Below are 6,451 nucleotides of genomic sequence, written 5' to 3'. Positions count from 1 at the left end.
ATGTTACGTATTGCTAAAGTGTTTCCAAATCACGACGTGCATTCAAACCATCTTTTATTTTCCCCTCTATATCCAAAATGGTACCAACAATATTTTCACAAATATTTTTTTCAATATGCATAACATCAAGATTATGTCGCAGTAAAACTTTTCTCCAATAAGGCAACTCAAAAAATATACTTTTCTTTTTCCAATTTAGATGATCTTTATTTTTACCACCTTTTCGCTTCATAACAGTCTTGCCAAATATGATTGGTTGAAGTCTATGCAATTCATTTAAAACATCATCACCAGACAATAAATGAGAGCCACAACTTTTTTTAACAGTTCCATCAAAAGCATTATTATTGGTACGCCACTTATGATTTAGATGCAAAAATCGACGAGCACCCATGTAACAAAATCTACGACAATATTTAAGATGAAAAGATGGAGTATCTTCATTACATGTAGGACAAGCTAATGTACCTTTTGCGCTCCACCCTAATAAGTATGCATATGCAGGAAAGTCACTGATAGTCTATAAAATTGCAGCACGCATTCGAAAACTCTCTTTCGTTGAAGCATCATAAGTATCGACTCCATTATACCACAAATCTTTCAATTCATCTATTAAAGGTTGTAAATAAACATCAATATCATTTCCAGGAGCTTTAGGTCCAAGTATTAACAAAGTTAACATACAATATGGTTGTTTCATGCACATCCATGGAGGTAGATGATATACAGTAAAAATCACAGGCCATCTGCTATATGAAACATTCATGTTACCAAAAGGATTCATTCCGTCAGTTGATAATCCAAGTCTCACATTTCGAGGTTCTCTAGCAAATCCTATATTTGATTCATCAAAAGATTTCCATGCTGGAGAGTCTGTCGGATGCCTCAGAATACCATCATTAGGACGCTGGTCATGATGTCATCTCATGTCGGAAGCTGTCTTTGATGACATAAACAACCTTTGTAGTCTTGGTTTTAGAGGAAAGTAGCATAAAACTTTCTTTGAAACATTTTTGTCACCCTTCCAAGTGTCATTTGATTTCCATCTGGACTCCCCACATATCAAACAATGATCAAGCTTCACATTCTTTTTCCAAAACAACATACAATCATTTGTACAAGCAACTATTTTCTCATAATCAAGACCCAAATCTTTAATCATTTTTCTTGCTTCATAAAAAGATTTGGGTAGAATTTCACCACTAGGGTGTGCTTGCTTAAACAATTGCATTAAGCTATTTATAGCTTTATCGCTAAGCCCAAATAAACACTTGATCTGAAATAGCTTAACAATAAAAGACAACTTTGTAAAGTTCTCACAATTAGGATATAGCTTTTGTTGGGCATCTTCTAATCGCTTGAAAAATTTAGAAGCCTCCTTGCGAAGATTCGGAAGTTTAGAAGGTTGACTCTCGCATTCACCATGTTCAAAAATATTAGAATCATCATGCTCTTGGTTGCTAGCATCTTGCATTATGGTATCCATGATTTTTCGTCCAGCTGGATCATAAATCATGCTGAACATATCATCAAAATCATTAACCTGCAGTTTATGATTAGTTTCTCCTTCAATGATGACCTCTCCATGATACAACCAACGAGTGTAACTTTTCACTATGCCATCCACCATTAGATGCTCTTCAACTTCATCTCTAGTTTTGAGCAAAGCATTATTGCACTTGACACAAGGACAGGGAATCGGATTCTCTAGTTTTGTGTGATTGAATGCAAATTCTAGAAAATTATGCACTCCCTTTGTTGTATTCATCACTCAATCTATTAGCTTTCATCCATTATTTGGCCATCATACAATCTGCTACATATTAAATATACATATATAAGAATTTAAAAATATAAGATAAATATTAAACAAAGAAAACAAGAAAATATGCTCGTAATGGGATAACAAAAAAAGTTAATGACAAGCCTCTTATTAAGAGAGAGAAATTAAAACACTAGCTCTTAACAACCCTTCTAGAACCCATAGAAATAGTAGCTTGTTAATGGTATATATTTAAATGAAAAAATATATTATAAAAAATTAAAAAAATTAAGAAAAAAAGCTATATATTTATATGGTATATATCTAAATGAAAAAAAATTTTATATATTTTATAAAAAATAATATATATAGAGAGAGAGAGGGAGAGAGGGGTATTTATATAAAAAGACATGGCACACTTTATCTTCTGCCAATTCTTTCTGCATGAGTTCTGCTAATATTAATTTGTTTTTGTTATACAAAGTCACCACACATGTGAGCAAGTAGTTGTGTTTTTTATTTGGAAACATACTTCCTATAGGGACCAGTTTTAAATATGACCAAGAATGGAACATTCTAAATTTAAGTTGATCAATGTGAAGAGGGATCATAAGTTTCAATATTTAATAAAACCATCAGAGTTAGGTTTTGGTGGATGGTAGGTATAGTTTTTTTTTTTTTTAATTAAAATAAAATCATTATAATGGCTTTAGAGCTATTACAAAAGAAAGTTCCATATATAATGAGTACCATTATAATTAGATGATGATATTTAGGAGACTGTTAGATAATTCCTACAAAAATTACAATGGTTGTTATTTATTTAAAATGAGATGTTACTTTGTTAAAATGTATGTTAAATAATTCCATATTTTATGCATTATAAACATCACTTTTTTAAGCCTCCAACATTAGCAACAACAGAAATGTATGTTAACATAGTAGATCATATATACTTAATTTGTTAAAATTATCACTAGGATTTACACACATAGGCTTCCAACTCAATCAAAAGGTATTAGGCCAAGCACATCTAAGTAATTGTCATGTCAGGTTTCAACCAGAGTCAGTACTTTGCTGCAGAAAATTAACACTCATAATGCATAAACACGTCAAAAGATTAATGCTTATCTTTACCTTTAGATCTTCTCGAACACTTGCTTTTTCAATAGCCTCTCTTATAGGCTTATAGCTACTCATTGAACTGTTTCATCATTATCCCATCCTCCCTGAAAGGATGCAAGCACAAAACAGCAAGGATAAGTCCCATTATAAAGGCATTTCAATTTATGAATCAATTTACATTCCTAAAACCAAATTATTTTTAAAAAAATGACCAACAAAATCTAGCTCAATAAAGTAAATAGAGTAAAAAATCATGATTACTATATTAAAGACATGAATATAATGAATTATGGAAACTATAAATATAAATTTTCACTGATTTCTATGGAGGCAATACCAATGATATCTCTACTATAATAGTCGATGAGATCATGTGCCCTAAACATGGGCCTACTATTGTTCTTGAGTAAGTCCGTGTGCAATATGGAGCCCTTCGTTGTGCTGCCTGGAAGACATAAAGTATAACAAGATGATCATTTCCTTATCCAATGCACCCAAGGAACACAAATACTATCACTATAAAAAAATGAAACATTCATATGAAAAGCAATGGTGTTGCTCCTGTGCATGGACATCAATAAAATCATGAATTACAGATCTTGGAGAAGTCGCAAAATCTAACATATGCCTCTGGTGAATGCTATTCTGCATTCCTTCAATAATAAAATTTTTATTATAACCAGCTAAACACAAAAATTCTGAACTGAAACACATTAGAAATGCCAGCTTGTTTCAATTTAATTTAATGAGTAATAGTTTGGTTTAAGGATATTACCTCCAATGATAATCCACATGTTATTAATAAACTAGCAAGCTGGCTCACAAAAACACATGATCATCTTGACAAGCTTAGAAAGAGATTCTCTGCTTTCAACTTTAGCTTCTTCAAAGCCATTTTATTTTCTATGTTGTTCAGGGTGTATATTGGATAAGATTTATGGGCATAAATTTGATGCCAAGATCAACAAGAATTCCTCTGTCTCTTTAATTACACTACTCTATCTTCAACCATGCATGCTGTGATCATAATTCCCCAAACTAGGCGATAAACACGTACACATTCACAGCTAGTTTGTTACTAATTAATCTACTCAACTTTATGATTGATTAATCTTCATTAATTTAATGTCTGTATGTGGACTAGTTGATTAACAGTGGATACACACACACACACACATCAATGTCTACCCACTTGAAGAATTCCACAATGCACAAAAGATTCAAGAGAAGATAAAAAAGCAGTGCAAGTAGTGTCAAAGCACAAGAAACTATAGATAACCTCTCCAATGATGATCATAAAGAAATTGTGGCCTACCATAAGGAGAGATATAAAGAGAGACAGAGGAAAAGGTCAAAGTGATAATCCAAAATAGGTAATCCTTTGATTTAACCAAATTTTTAAGAAAATGAGTTTCTAGAACTAAATATATAAAATCTAATCAACCTCTGCAAATCTTGTCAACAACATATTTGGAAGTATTTAATATGTAAAAACAAGGATTTCAAGATAATGATGAGAAAAAAATTAATTTTAATAATAAAAATAAATCATGCTTCACCTTGCAGTACTTTTGAAGAGGGGAAAGACAATGACAAAAAAAAACACATAAAAACAACTCAAGAATTCATTTCACTGAGGACAATCTTAAGAAGACTATAATATATATATATATACACATGATCACTAGATCTACATCCTTATATCCATAACATCGAGCAGATATATGCACACCTAACTTTAAAATCACAAAACAGAAAAAACAACAAACAGAAAGCTAACTAATTTAGCATAAACAAATTCTGTTTTCAAGAAAAGAAAATAAAGAAAAGAAGGGAAATCAATAAATAGAGGAGGGACTCACTTGAAATCAAAAAAAGAGCAGAAGGAAGAAGAGCAAGATGAGAAAAAGGCGTGAAGGGTGGGTGGGCAATGAGATGAGAAATCAAAGAAACAGCAAGAACAACCAGGGTTTTCGGATGATGGGGTTTCTTTAATTTAGCCCTCTTTATCTATTGTCCTCTTTGACTTGACATTTCCTTTTAGCCCCTTTTTTAACCCCTTCTTTTTACTTAATAAATCTTCTTTTCTTTTTACTTATTATTATTTTTTTAAATAACCATCCCCGCATGCTATTCCATATGGTTACAAACAACATTATTTTAAAATAAATAATTAAATAACCATAAATAGTACAAAAGTATTTCCAAATATTATCATTATTCACACTTTCTATTCAATGTAAATAATTAAGCTAGTTTAATTGCGAAGGCATATTTTAGTTTTGAAAAAATTATTTAAAAAATTTAAATAAAATTACATTTAAAAGAAATTTAATTTTTTTTCATACAATGATCATTTCAAAGTAGATGCTTCCTTCTAGATGAATATTTTAAAAAATGAAAGGTTTTTGAGACAATATACATATTGGGGAAAATGCTAATTAGGGGAGTTGCCAGTAGATGGCGGAAGATGAGGAGGAGGACTGGGTCTTCCCTTTGCTGGACGATGAGGAGGATGAGGATGAGGATGAAGACGACGTTGATCAAAGCTCTCCATTGTCGTGGTTGAACGCACGGCTTGTGTTCACCGCCGAGGGGGAGGCTGTCTATGTACCAGTTCATCCTTTTCCTAGGCAAAAATCCAGAGGAAGCTTTGAAGGTTTTACCAAAGCAAGGCAGTCATTGCCTACTTCGCCTCCAGGGGTTGTTGATGCTGCTACGCTCAAGCCATTTGTTCATAGCATGACGGCGGTGACGATAGATAAGGACATGGTCGAGGGTCATAGCTCCCGTGCCTCGGTTGCTGGTCATCGTTTCACACACATGTTTCCCCAAGAGCTAAAGGGGAAGGCTAAGATGGAGGAGTCACCTTCTGCTAGTGGGAGGAAGAGGACCTGTTCAGTGAACCCTGCTCCCGAGGTCCTGCTGCCTCGTCCGGCGAGCCCCGCTCCCGAAGTCCAGTTATTTTCACAGGCGAAGACCCATCCGGTGAGCGGAGCTCCCGGGGTTGATACGATGAGGTCAAAGAAGGCCCGACAGGTGAGCTCTGCTCCCGGGGTTTTGTCGAAAGTCATAGAGACTCTACAAGTCCCAAAATCGGCTCTTGACAATCACCTGAAGCATGAGAATGAGTCCAGGCTGAGGCTAATGGCAGTGGAGCCTCGCTCCTGCTTTGGTGTTTGTGGAAGTGCTCCGAGTGATGGACGTTGGACGACTGTTGGACAGTGAAATGATGCCGTTGAGCAGCTTAGGACGATAAGGTTCACCGATCATGGTGGTGGAGAGCGAACGACGGAGGACAACCTCCCTCGAGCGGTGGACTTGATCTCCCACTCCAAAGGTGAACAGAAGGAGCTGGTGATTGTCACTGAAGCGAGCGACAGCCACAAGCAAAACCAAGCGGGACGACCATCGGCTTCTAGGCCAGGGACGATGGAGGTCAACTCCCGTCCTTATGGCCGTGATCATGAGGAATGGCATGGAGTGAAGCGAATTTTGGTCAAGAAAGTCTCTATCAAAGCTCCGGAGACGGTGGAGGAGGACTCCCGTCACGGTGACAGAGAT

General features: G+C 35.1%; 1 long non-coding RNA gene across 1 annotated transcript; it reads right to left on the bottom strand.

Moving 5' to 3' along the window:
• Positions 1-440: 440 nt before the first annotated feature.
• Positions 441-4,856, bottom strand: LOC120281890. The gene is made up of 4 exons (XR_005542829.1): positions 4,750-4,856; positions 3,225-3,332; positions 2,900-2,991; positions 441-1,813 (listed from the first exon to the last, which is right to left on the bottom strand). It is a non-coding gene; the product is annotated as an uncharacterized LOC120281890 (long non-coding RNA).
• Positions 4,857-6,451: the final 1,595 nt, after the last annotated feature.

This window comes from Dioscorea cayenensis, chromosome 18 (genome assembly GCF_009730915.1).
Source record: "Dioscorea cayenensis subsp. rotundata cultivar TDr96_F1 chromosome 18, TDr96_F1_v2_PseudoChromosome.rev07_lg8_w22 25.fasta, whole genome shotgun sequence".
Taxonomy (NCBI): domain Eukaryota; kingdom Viridiplantae; phylum Streptophyta; class Magnoliopsida; order Dioscoreales; family Dioscoreaceae; genus Dioscorea; species Dioscorea cayenensis.
This window is presented reverse-complemented; position numbering and strand designations above follow the sequence as displayed.